Source organism: Palaemon carinicauda, chromosome 30, assembly GCF_036898095.1.
Source record: "Palaemon carinicauda isolate YSFRI2023 chromosome 30, ASM3689809v2, whole genome shotgun sequence".
Lineage (NCBI taxonomy): Eukaryota > Metazoa > Arthropoda > Malacostraca > Decapoda > Palaemonidae > Palaemon > Palaemon carinicauda.
Genome location: NC_090754.1, coordinates 81,767,896 through 81,782,895, shown reverse-complemented (window position 1 = coordinate 81,782,895; position 15,000 = coordinate 81,767,896).

Below are 15,000 nucleotides of genomic sequence, written 5' to 3'. Positions count from 1 at the left end.
ATATATATATATATATATATATATATATATATATATATATATATATATACTTGTGTATTTTTATTGTTTATCTAAGTCAAGTCTTTAGTGGAGCCCATTTGTATAGTAATTCACCAAAGTTACATAGATTTGATAGTCCATGATAAACAGCAGTAAAGCCAGGTAGAACGTTAGCCAAGGCACCAACCACACGTTAAGACATTATATCCAGCGAGTTATTGGGTCCATTGAATGGCCAGATAGTACAACATTGGATCCCTCTCTGGTTACGTCTTATTTTCCTTTGTCTACACGTAGGCTAAATAGATTGACTCATTCTTTGCACATAATCCTCTGTTCTTATGCACCTTACAGCACTAATTGTTCAGTGGCTACTTTCCACTTGGTAATATAAGAACAGAGACTAGCTATGGTACCCCAAATTCAAACCATTGTTCTGTACCCTTGGTTAGTACAATAGCCTCTGTAAATTGGTCTTGCACTGTCTTTGGTTAGAGTTCTCTTGCTTTAGGGTACACTCAATCCCACTATTCTATCTATTTTCTCTTTTTTCCATTTTTTGTTGCAAACTGTGTGTTGGGCAGGCTTAATTGAAGGGCCATAGATGCTTGGTGGTTTATCAAGAGGTTGCCTTATAGCTATTTGTTTCTTAATCTTCCTGTATAATATTCATCTCTGGTTCCATCGTTCAGTTGCTTCTTTACGTTTGTTACATAAGATTTTATGTAAGTCTGACCATCCTTTGCTTTCAAATCTTCCCAGAGTGTACCATCTTGTACATAGTAATAGGTATGCAATCGGTTCTTAATCATGCATTTGCCACCATAAGGTCATTACTGCATAGTATTTTTTAAGTTTTATTCCAGGTGTGACCAGATTGTGGAAGGGTATTACTCATCTTGCTGTTGAATCAGTAAGACTTCAGATTCATTAGTTCAAGCTTGCTGCAGATGCTTTTCTTTTGAACAGCCTGACATAAGTTTCTCTTCATAGTTTATATAAGGTATATTTATTTTAACGTTGTTACTGATCTTACAATATTTCATATTGTTAGTTATTACTTTTTGTTTATACAGGAGTTTATTTATTTCCTCATTTACTTTCCTCTCTGGACTATTATCCCTGTTGGAGCTTTGGGGCTTATAGAATCCTGCTTATCCAACTAGGGTTGTAGCTGAGCTAGTAACAGTAAATACTTTCTAAGTAAACACTTTCTAAGATACTGTTTCAAGAAGTTAATCTTCCGATGATATAAATTCTTCAGCATGAATTAAAAGGATCTAAAGAATATTTTAGTATATTTTTCCAAAGCTGCAAATATTCCCCGATGCAACTATGTCGTGATGTGTATTGTTTTACCTCCCCTTTTTTCAAGATCAGCAAACTGAATGGTCAGCTTTCTATGAGTTTTATCCTTGAAATAAAACAAGTATCAAGACGGGCCAGGAGAAAGTAACCTTTGCCTGGTGTCTACCTTGCAATTATATCTGCTGAGATCTACAGCCCAGACCAACAAATCCCTTTCAAGAGGGGATATTCGTTTTCCAATGACCTCCCTTATCACAAAAGCTGATTCTCTCTACAATTGTCAAAGCTTTCTTCATGATCCGAGCAATAAACTGAGATATTTCACTTCCTTGTGAAGGCGTTTGAAGCAGAGATGACAAACACAGTCATCATCACAAAAGGAAAATATGCTATTAGAAACACAGTGAAGTCTGTTGTCTCTGCCATTCATGAGTTAACCTTTAAACATTTTAAGCGCCAGCAATTTAAAAGTGGATGATGTTAGACTGTCCTCTTTACTGTTAGGTTAAAATTTTATTATTATCTGGATTTTAAAGATGCCTCATTCATGCACTTCTATTCCTTGATTTAGTGAGACATTTTCCCAACCATATCAGACATATCATCTGCATGCGCTCTCCTACCGGTTACGAGCTTCTTGTTATTTTACCATCATGAAATTCCAATTCCCCACATTAATTGGATATATGCATATTCAATAAGCTAATTACAATATTTCCTCTGCAGAGATCCATCCTTTATCTCTGAGTATTAATCTGTAATTAGATATCCATCGAGGAGGGATTATGTCAAATTGTTTTCATACTTAGACAAAGGAATGCATGACGAACCTGAATTCATCTTACCCTGACTCTCCGGATATATTTTACTAATCGATATTTCATCATCATCATCATCATCATCATCATCTCATCCTATGACTATTGACGCAAAGGGCCTCAATTAGATTTCGTCAGTCTTCTCTATCTTGAGCTTTTAAATCAATACTTCTCCACTCATCATCTCCTGCTTTGCGCTACTTAGTCCTCAGCCTTGTATACCTGGGTCTTCCAACTCTTCTTGTGCCTTGTGGAGCCCAGCTGAACTTTTGGTGAACTCATCTCTCTTGGGGAGTGCTTAGAGCATGCCCAAACCATCTCCATCTACCCCTCACCATGATCTCATCCACAGGACTTTTATGTGCTTGTTAAGTATTTATGGGTGTTAAAACGTATTCTTATTATCTGAAAGTTAGTTTTGAATATTTATATAATCATCATCATCAGCAGCATTTCCTTTTACGCCTATTGACGCAAAGGGCCTCGGTTAGATTTCTCCAGTCGTCTCTATCTTAATCTTTTAAATCAATACATCTCCATTCATCATCTCCTACTTCACGCTTCATAGTCCTCAGCCATGTAGGCCTGGGTCTTCCAACTCTTCTAAACCCCTCACCATGATCTCATACACATATGACTCTCGAGTAATCTCTCTTATAGTTTCATTTCTAATCTTGAAATATCCAATCAATTTTTACTTTAACCAAATACGCTCCATTTAGAAAAAAATTTAGTTGAAGAAATTATTCTGTAATAATAATAATAATAATAATAATAATAATAATAATAATAATAATAATAATAATAATAATAATAATAATAAGCTAATTTGCGAAAGCAATGTTATGGTGCGAGCTTTTTTAATATTAAAATGCACATTTAAGATAATTATTGCAATAAGCAATATGGTTTTAGATATACTAGCATTTAAAAGAAAAAATTGGAAATTACTTCAAAAATTTCTGGTTTCGAATTTGGAGAAATATAAGTTTCCCAAAATTTACTCTATTACTTGCTGATTTTCATGAGCTGATTGGTCTCATAGTTATAGATTTAATCCTTTATACCTCTGGTAACGAAGTTGGAAGGAGGTTATGTTTACGCCCCTGTTTGTGTGTTTGTTTGTGAATAGCTTCCTGACCACAATTTTAATCGTAGAGTAATGAAAATATTCTTTAAAAGGCTGGAAATGATGAAATTCAGGAAGGTCAAGTTCAAAGATCAAGCAAAATGTCGAATTCACGCAATCAGTCAAAAGTTTGGACATCATTATCAAAGATTCTTCAAACTTGGTTCATATTTGAGTGTATGGAAATCAACGCCAATTAATACATGTAAAGGTCAAAGGTCAAGGTCAAGGTCTAGCAAAAGGTCTAGAAATAAGCTGCCGCGGCGGAGGTCTGCGCTCTACTGAGGGACCCTCTAGTTTGTTACCTGTTTTTTTTTATGGTAGATTGTTTTTTTACCTTTCCCGTCGCGTTCTCTATTATTTGATGATATTAATGAAATATTTGTTTTTGTACTTTATAGAATAGAAACTATTTAATGATAAGTTTTCTTTAGCTTAGTTAGTTTTGGACTTTTTCTAATGAGGAAATTCAGAAATCCTTGGCTCAAATTGCCAGTTGGTTGAACACTTTTATTATCATCATCCTCATATAATATAACTGTTATTTTTAATGTTATCAGTAATTATCATCATCTTATTATCAACTTCTTAACCACAATCAAGGAATTTCTGTACAACATTGGAAATTGTAAAATGCGTATCACATGCTCCAAGGCCTTCGCGAAAGTCAAACTGCAAATTAGTGAACAGATGAATACGTTCAGCATACCTATTTAGATGTTTTGTTAAAAGACGTTCAAAATCTTTAGATAATTAGGGGAGTGTTGGAAATACGTTGGTAATCAGCCAGTCTAGAGATGCCACAAACACATTTACCCAGTGAAATAACGTTACCAATTCTCCAACAAGTACAAAAACGACATCTCCATACTAACTTGCAAAACGTAACAGATTTCCTACATTGGATGGTCTTACATACACTGTTAAAAACCCGTAATTTTAATAGGAAATTCTCAGTAAAAATATACTGTTCTGAGGCGTATTTCAGTAAAATACAGGCTTATATTTTTCCTCTTGTTTTTTAAAGTTTTTATAGTTTATATATGAAATATTTATTTTAGTGTTGTTACTGTTCCTAAAATTATTTATTTTAATTGTCAATTACTCCTCTTATTTTCTTGTTTCCTTTCCTCTATTAGCTATTTTCCCTGTTGGAGCTTAGCAAATAATAATGATAATACCGTAATTTTACCCTACTTTCTTAATATCAATACTTAACGTCGATATATCTGTTTTGAAACGGTAAATGTCTGACAACATTTATTCCAGGATGTTTATCGTTTTTACGGCATGTTTTTAACAATGTAGCCTAAATAATTTATTCATTGAACTGTGGAATTTTTATAGTTTTTAGGGTTGTTTTGATTAAATTTTAATTTTGCTTTTGTATCAATCTGTTAATATTATCATTACTTGCTAAGTTACAACCCTAGTTGGAAAAGCAGGATGCTATAAGCCCAGGGACCCCACCAGTGAAAATAGCCCAGTGGGGAAAGGAAACAAGGGAAAATAGGATATTTTAAGAACTATAACACTATAAAGATAAATATTCCACATATAAACTATAAAAAAAAGAGTTAGAGAAATTAGATAGAATAGTTTGCATGGGTGTACCCTCAACCAAGAGAACTCTTGTAAATGTTATATTAATTTTATAAAAATCGTAAGCTCTTGATAATTAGGCAATATTACTGATCAAATCTGAACTTATGAAAATCATCATATTGAGCAAAGCTCATCGCTTTATTGCCCTCTTGTGTTTTTATCAGATCTAAGAGTGACCTCAGGTATGTTTGCCCTTTGTCACTGTGACGCAAACTTATTACGTAAATTAAACCAATCAATGAATCCAATATGTGTGTCAATTGTATGGAGGAAATACCTTTGAGCCAGAAACCAATAAATCATTTCCCAGAATTGGGAATTAGTCAAGAGTAATTGCAATACAAATAACGTTTTCATTGATTGTTATCTTGTTTGCAATGATTATCAAATAACAAGAGGGAATCATTTTGGGATTACATGAGATGTATACCCCCATGAATGTATATTATACATCCCATATATGTACTCAAAATAAAAAAACAAAAGCAAAAATAAAATGCAATCTTTTCATTTGCAATGATTATCAGATAACAAGAGGAAATCATTTTGAGCTTCTATGAGATGTATACCCCCATGAATGTATGTTATACATCCCATATAAATAATCAAGATAAAAAAACAGAAGCAAAACATTTGATTTAGAATACATTTGCATAATTCTGGGGTTATCTGATCAAGCTTTTTATATAAGCAATAAATTAGATTTGATGATTTACAGGGAGAAAGAGGAAATTAATTTGGACGTATTGAACGCCTATTATGCATAAATAATTAATTTATGAACAGTATAGAATGTTTCTGATTTTGGATACAGTTACGTAACCCTAGGGTAATGTAATCAACCTTTTCCGATGTAATATATTCAGAATAATCTTATCCCTATTGGTGACTAGAGCTATTGTTGTTATTCGGTAATGCTACTGTAATTATTATTATTATTATTATTATTATTATTATTATTATTATTATTATTATTATTATTATTATTATTACTTGCTAAACTACAACCCTAGGTGGAAAAGCAGGAAGCTATAAGCCCAAGCTCCCCAACAGGGAATATAGACAAGCTAGGAAAGGAATTAAGGAAAAAGACAGTGGGAGACCATAGTACTGAGGCTATGGCACTATCCAAGTCTAGGGAACAATGGTTTGATTTTGGAGTGTCTTCACCTACAAGAGTTGCTTACCATGACTAAAGTCTCTTCTACCTTTACCAAGTGGAAAGTAACCACTGAACAACTACAGTGCAATAGTTAAACCCTTGAGCAAAGAAGAATCTTTCGGTTATATTAGTGTTGTCAGGTCACAGGTGTACGAGGAAAGAAGAGAATGTGTAATGAATGTGCCAGACTATTTGGTTTATATTCAGGTAAAGGAAAAATAAGCCATAACCAGAAAGGGATCCAATACAATACTATTTGGCCAGTCGAGAGACCCAGTAACTCTAATGGTAGTATCTCAATGGGTGGTTGGTGCCTTGGCCAACCTACTACCTGCTTACCTATACAATGTGTTTTGTTACACACAGCACAGTAATAGTGTGACAGGGTGGACTTCCTCAGAGCGAGGTGTGCCAGGAATTCCTGCCCCCATCTGTACATAATCTATTGACCAATATCGATCGACATATTCTAAAGAAGGTCTGCTGCCCCAGTGTCACCCCTCTAGACTTGCCTCAGACAGATTACATGACCGAAACAACTTTCTCTGTTGGACGAAGGTAACCTCATCCTGCTGAGTAACTTGTTCTAAATATCCAAATGAAAGAAGTCAGAGAGAAGACTTTGATGCCCATCCTGAGCATAGGTAATATGCCATTCCTATGTAGGGTGCCATGAAGAGGAACTCAAGCTTTATGTTTACCAGTAAACTTAGTTTACAAGGCTAAATGTCCTGTAGGGGTATAGATAAAGATTTGGGCCCCAAGGAACCGAGGTAGTAAAGAGCCCTTGACCCAGCTTTGTGAAGAGAGGAAGTCAAAGGCATACCAGATTATTAAGAAGTTAAAGCAAAACCTAAGATAGGCATGAGTATAGGAGTGTGATATCTGGTGTTCCTCAGGGTAGCGTTCTTGGCCCATTACTTTTCATACTATATACACATGACATGAGGTTTGGTCTAGAAAACAATATTGTTTCATATACAGATGATGCTACTCTCTTTGCATTTATTCCATCTCTTGAATATAGATCTGGGGTTGCTGAATTCCCTAATAGAGATCTAGCTAAAATTGGTGCAGGGTGCAAATTATGGGATATGAAGTTAAATCCGGACAAAACTCAAAGTATGATTGTAAGTAGGTCAAGGACCGTGGTTCCTCAAAATCTGGATCTCAGCATTGATAGTGTTTCTTTAACTTTGTATGACTCCTGAATTTTAGGTGTGATTCTCGACTGTAAATTTATTTTTGAGAAACACATTAGGTCTGTGTCTTCTTCATCTGCACAAAGAATTGTCTTATTGAGAAAGTCTTTCAAGATTTTTGGTGTTCAATCTATTCTGAAGAAGTGTTTTAATTCTTTAATTTTACCATGTTTCGAGTATTGTTCTCCTGTCTGGTCTCCAGCTATTGATTCTCATCTTAATTTGTTGGACAGGAAGTTATGGTCTATTAAATTTCTTAATCCGAATTTAGATATTAATATTTGGCACCGTCGTTCAATTAGTTCCTTATGTATGTTGCATAAGATTTTTTATATTTCTGACCATCCTTGGCATTCAGATCTTCCATCCTGTTCGTAATACTAAGTATGCAGTTAACTCTAATAGTGAGGTCTTCTCCATAATGAGGCTCAATACTTCACAGTACTCTAAAGTTTTATTCCAGCTGAGACCAAGTTGTGGAATGATCTTCCTAGTAGGGTAGTTGAATCAGTAGAACTTCAAAAGTTCAAAGTTGCAGCAACTATTTTTATGTTGAACAGGTTTACATAAGTCCTTTTATAGTTTTTTTATATAAAATATGTTTTAATGTTGTTAATGTTGTTAAAATATTTTATTTTAATTGTTTATTATATCTTATATCGTTTTTTTTTTTTTTATTTCCTTATTTCCTTTCCATACTGGGCTATTTTAGCCCTTGGGCTTATAGCATCTTGCTTTTTCAACCAGGGTTGTAGCTTACCTAGTAATAATCATAATAATAATATGATGATGATGATGATGAAAGTGATAGTTTGCGAAGAAAGGGGAATCATCTCTGGGATCCGGAGAAGCAGGGAAGAAAGATCCCTCATCGGCTAATTTTATTTAGACAACACAGGTATATATAGGACACCATGGGAGTACATTAAAAGTGACAATTGTGTGTTTAAAATCATCATTTTTGTTGATAAGATTGACATTGGCATAAAAATAGTTAATATAACAATGAAATGATAACAGACTTTGAATTACCTTGTTACATTTAACGACTTTATACCTGGAGTTTAATAAAGGTTCCAGTGTTGAGGAAAACGTTTGATAGGACGCCCTTCCTCATTTGTATGTGCGTTGCTTGGTGCACCTGCATTACGAATTAACTGAATTGCCATTGTAGAGTGTTCAGAATCCCATGATGGATTCAAGAGGATAGAATGGAAGTTTGAGTTGATAAGAGTCTATTTGGTTGGGTGAGGAAATAGAAGGATTAGTGGAGGATAGAGAATATATCAAGGCACAGATGCTTGATGGATGAGAATAAAATGTGAGAGAAAGGAAAGTACAAGGAATTAGGCAATTGAGAATTTAATTAGAATAAAAGGCAGTTTTGTAAAGAAGTAAACTTATTAACTTGCTGACGATTTCTAGGAGCAAGTTCTAACCCGGTCCAATTTTGAAATTCAGATAAAAAAAGATACAAGGGAAGTAGGCAAATAAGAATTAATTTAGATGACAGTTTTCAATATATGGCAAAAAATAAAATTAAATACAAAAAAATATACTAATATATGTAAAAAATGCTTCTCCTTAAATTTCAATGAGATGACTCAAAAGGACTAGAAATGAAACTATAAAAGAGATTACTCGATTGCCATATGTGGATGAGATCATGATGAGGGGTAGATGAAGATGGTTTGGGAATGCTCTTCGCACTCCCTAAGAGAGAAGATTAATTCACAAATTGTTCAGGTGGGCTAAACAAGGCTCTAAAAGAGTTTGAAGACCCAGGCCTACAAGGCTGATGACTCTGAAGCACGAAGTAAGAGGTAATGAATGGAGAAGTATTGATTTAAAAGCTCAAGATAGAGACGACTGGCGAAATCTAACCGAGGCCCTTTGCATCAATAGGCATAGTAGGGTATGATGATGATGATGATATCAAAAGGTGAAATGATGTATAAATTCGCTTTCGATAAAGACCGACTAATTCTTTTCTTTTTTTCTTCTTTTTATGTGGAATATTAACCTTTCATTATCTGGGTGTTTTCGCAAAAGACATTTTTTCGAGATGAATATTTTGTGTTGGAAAATGTTGCTCCAATTTTAGCAAGGACATTCTTTTTGGATTATGATTTTGTTTATATATTTTATATGTTTTTTTATTTCAGTTGGTGTAACCACTGCATCCTCTGAATCGAGTTATGAACTTGACGATTTTTTATTTTCACCTTGATATATATATATATATATATATATATATATATATATATATATATATATATATATATATATATATATATATACTGTGTATGTTATACATATATATATATATATATATATATATATATATATATATATATATATATATATATATATATATATATATATATATATATACTGTATATATATATATATGTATATATATATATATATATATATATATATATATATATATATATATATATATATATATATACTGTATATATATATATATATATATATATATATATATATATATATATATATATATATATATACTGTGTATATTATACATATATATATATATATATATATATATATATATATATATATATATATATATATATATACTGTATATATATATATATATATATGTATATATATATATATATATATATATATATATATATATATATGTATATATATATATATATATATATATATATATATATATATATATATATATATATATATATATGTGTATATATATACTTACATGTAACATATATCAAGGCACTTCCCCTGATTTTTGGGGGTAGCCAACGTCAAACAAATAAAAAAATGGGGACATTTCCTCTCTACGCTCCTCCCAGCATGACAAGGGACTCAACTGAGTTCGGCTGGTGCTGCTGGGGTGCCACAGCCCACCCTCCCCCGTTATCCACCACAGATAGAAGCTTCATGACGCTGAATCCCTCACTGCTGCTACCTCCGCGGTCATCCAAGGCAACCGGAGGAAGCAGCAGGGCCTATCGGAACTGCGTCACAATCGCTCGCCATTCATTCCTATTTCTAGCACGCTCTCTTGCCTCGCTCACATCTATCCTCCTATCACCCAGAGCTTTCTTCACTCCATCCATCCACCCAAACCTTGGCCTTCCTCTTGTACTTCTCCCATCAACTCTTGCATTCATCACCTTCTTTAGCAGACAGCCATTTTCCATTTTCTCAACATGGCCAAACCACCTCAACACATTCATATCCACTCTAGCTGCTAACTCATTTCGTACACCCGTTCTTACCCTCACTACTTCGTTCATAACCCTATCAACTCAAGATACAGCAGCCATACTCCTCAGACACTTCATCTCAAACACATTCAATTTTTGTCTCCGTCACTTTCATTCCCCACAACTCCGATCCATACATCACAATTGGTACAATCACTTTCTCAAACAGAACTCTCTTTACATTCATGCCCAACCCTCTATTCTTTACTACTCCCTTCACTGCCCCCAACACTTTGCATCCCGCATTCAGTCTCTAACATACATCTGCTACCACTCCACCATTTGCTGCAATAATAGACCCAAAGTACTTAAACTGATCCACCTTCTCAAGTAACTCTCCCTTCAACATGGCATTCAACCTTGCACCACCTTCCTTTCTCGTACATCTCATAACCTTACTCTTACCCACATTAACTCCCAACTTCCTTCTCTCACACACTCTTCCAAATTCTGTCACTAATCGGCCAAGCTTCTCTTCCGAGTCTGCAACCAGTACAGTATCATCTGCAAACAACAACTGATTTACCTCCCATTCATGATCATTCTCGTCTACCAGTTAAAATCCTCGTCCAAGCACTCGAGCATTCACCTCTTTCACCACTCCATCAACATACAAGTTACACAACCAAGGCGACATCACACATCCCTGTCTCAGCCCAATCTCACCAGAAACCAATCGCTTACTTCATTCCCTATCCGAAAACATGCTTTACTACCTTTGTAGAAACTTTTCACTGCTTGCAACAACCTTCCATCAATTCCATATAACCTCATCACATTCCACATCACTTGCCTATCAACTCTATCATACGCTTTCTCCAGATTCACAAACACAACATACACCACCTTACTTTTTGCTAAATATTTCTCGCATATCTGCCTAACTGCAAAAATCGGATTCATACATCCCCTACCGCTTCTAAAGCCACCCAGTACTTCTAAGATTGCATTCTCTGTTTTATCCTTAATCCTATTAATCAGTATTCTACCATACACTTTTCCAACCACACACAACAAACTAATACCCCTTGAATTACAACACTCATGCACATCTCCCCTACCCTAATATAGTGGTACAATACATGCACAAACCCAGTCTACTGGTACCATTGACAACACAAAACACATATTAAACAATCTCACCAACCATTCAAGTACAGTCACACCCCCTTCCTTCAACATCTCAGCTCTCACACCATCCATACCAGGTGCTTTTCCTACTCTCATTTCATCTAGTGCTCTCCTCACTTCCTCTCTTGTAATATCTCTCATATTCTCCTCTCCCATCACTGGCACTTCAACACCTGTAACAGCTATTATATATGCCTCCATATTATCCTCGACATTCAGTAAACTTTCAAAATATTCTGCACACCTTCTCCTTGCCTCCTCTCCTTTTAACAACCTTCCATTTCCGTCTTTCACTGTCTCTTCAATTCTCGAACCAGCCTTCCTTACTCTCTTCCTTTCTTTCCAGAATTTCTTCTTATTCTCTTCATATGAACGACCCAATCCCTGACCCCACCTCAGGTCAGCTGCCCTCTTTGCCTCAGTTACCTTGCGCTTTACTTCCATATTTGTCTCTCTATATTTTTCATACTTGTCTACACTATTACTCTGCAGCCATTCTTCAAATTCTCTCTTTTTCTCTTCCACTTTTACCTTCACTCCTTCATTCCACCATTCACTGCCCTTCCTCATGCTGCCTCCAACAAACTTCTTGCCACACACATCACTTGCAATCCCAACAAAATTTTCTTTTACTAACTTCCACTCCTCCTCTAAATTACCAGTTTCTCTTAATTTCACTCTGTCATATGCCATTTTCAACATTTCTTGATATTCACTTTTTACCTCTGGTTTTATCAACTCTTCAACCCTCACTAGCTCCCTTTTACACCCCCCCCCCTCTATTCCCCCACTCTTTTGCTACAATTAATTTTCCTTCCACCAAGAAATGATCATACCGTTAGCCATACCCCTAAACATGTGCACGTCTTTCAATCTTCCAAACATCCTTTTAGTTATCAACACATAATCCATTAACACCCTTTCTACCACTTTTCCATTTGGCACTCTTACCCTTGTATACTTGTTTTTATCTTTCTTTTTGAAAAAGCCTAGAAATTATCACCATCTCTTGCTCAACACATATCTACCAGTCTCTCACCACTCTTATTTTCACCTGGTACGCCATACTTCCGAATAACATCTACCTTTCCAGCGCACACACTAGCATTTAAGTCACTCATGACAACTACATAATTCCTTCTACCAAGTCCTTCTACACACCTAGTTAATTCATTCCAGAACTTATTCCGCTCTTCTTCACTTCTCCTACAACCTGGCCCAATAGCACTAACAAAAGCCCAACATTCCCAACCCAACCTAACCCTTACCCATATTAACCTAAATTATATCTCCTGCCATTCCACCACTTTAACTGTCATCCATTCACTCAGCAGTAAAGCTGCACCCTCTCTTGCTCTTCCCCTTTCAATCCGAGACACTCTACAAGACATTTCACCAAACATCACTTCACCCTTCACTTTTATCTTTGTCTCACACAAAACTAATATATCCATCCTTCTATTCCTAAACATACTTTCAATCTCACATCTTTTACTATCTATCGTACTACATCCACGCACATTCAGACACCCCAAAACTAGAGTGCGGGGAGCAGTTACTCTCCCCCCGCTCCACCTCTTCAATGACTCACAGGAGTATATATATATATATATATATATATATATATATATATATATATATATATATATATATATATATATATATATATATATGATAAATTATGCACATATAAACGTGTTTTTCATTTTTCAAATAAGCCGTATATAATTATACATTAAAGTCTGGACTCTCTTAACGACCTCGGGATCAGAGCCCCATGCGAAATCACTCATAGACTAGAGTATATGACCGGCCGGGTTTTGAACCCTAGTCCAGGATACTTTTATGCCATTGACCCTACCACTCAGCCACGAAGAAAGATAAAAATTAATGATTCTTCTGTACATATACCTGTCGAATTCAGGTTTCTTGTATTTAGAATGGAAATCAACCCATCTTCACTATCGTAGCTGATTGGTAGGGTTAGGACTTGGTATTCGATTAATGATAAATTTTGCACATTCAAATGTGATTCTCATTCCTCAAATAAGCTTTATATATTAATACTTTTTTCATAAGGCTTCGCAGAATTTCATGACCGTACTCTCTTATCCCTTCTCCCACCCCTTCTTCGAAAAGGCTTGCGGTTCCGATCCTCCTACGGGTTATGATTTTTCCTCTGTTTGTGTGTTCGTTTGTGACCAGCTTCCTTACCACAATTTTCATCGTAGAGTAATGAAACTTGCAGGGATTAACTCGTGTAAAAATATGGAAATTATTAAATTTTGGAAGGTCAAGGTCAAAGGTCACAGTCAAACTAAATGTCCAATTCACGTAGTCAGCCATAGGTTTGGACATCGTTATCACAGACTTCAAACTTTGTTGATATTTGATTGAATAAAAATCCACGCTATTCAATACATGTTAAGGTCAAAGGTCAAGGTCGTGAACTAAACTGTCACGGAAGAGGTCTGCGCTCTACTGAGTGCCCCTCAAGTTTATTGCTGTTATCTTGAGTCCTCCCCAGGTTAAACGGCGATTCTTTCTCGCCCTCCCCCCTCCCCCTCCCCTCCAGAGAATCTAGATTTTTAACCTACAGGAAAGTCCTCAACTTTCAAACTTAATAAGTTATAAGAAGCTATTTGTAAGTTTAATTTTGTTAAATTTTGCCCTAGAGTTCGCTTCACCTAACTCACATGCCAACAATTTTCAGGTGCAAAATTCAACAAATATTGCATTTTCATATTGCAAATGTTGTCTTGCTTACTGCAAGACAATATTACAATATTTCATTATGAACTTTTGATACCTTATCTGATATTTGTGATTTGAGTTGGGTTTGTATTTTTATCTCGGACTGTTTGTAAGTTTGAAGGTTTTAAAGCCACTATTGAATGGCAGAGGTAAGGGGCAGTGACATTGCCCTATCTAGCACGACAATACCCTAGAGACTGACTGTATATATAATCAGCGCTCAAGCCCCCTCTCCACCAATGTTGGTATCAAGGAGGGCTAGGCAATGGCTGCTGATGACTCACCAGATAGACCTATAAGCTCCCCAAAACACCCCATCCTTAGCTCACAAGGATGGTAAGGTTGCAGCAACTTGTTAGTTCCCTTGGTCGCTGCAACCTCACCATCCTTGTGAGCTAAGGATGGGGACTTTAGGGAAGCCTCTAGATCTATCTGCAACCATTGCCTGACCTCATTGGCCTTAGCTTGGGCGGAAAAGGGGGCTTGGGCACTGATCATATGTATATATGGTCCTTCTCTAAGGCATTGTCCTACTTGATATAGCAGTATCACTGTCCTTTTGTCTCTGCCATTCATGAGTAGCCTTTAAACCTTTAAATATCCTTTCTCCTTCCACAATTTCAAG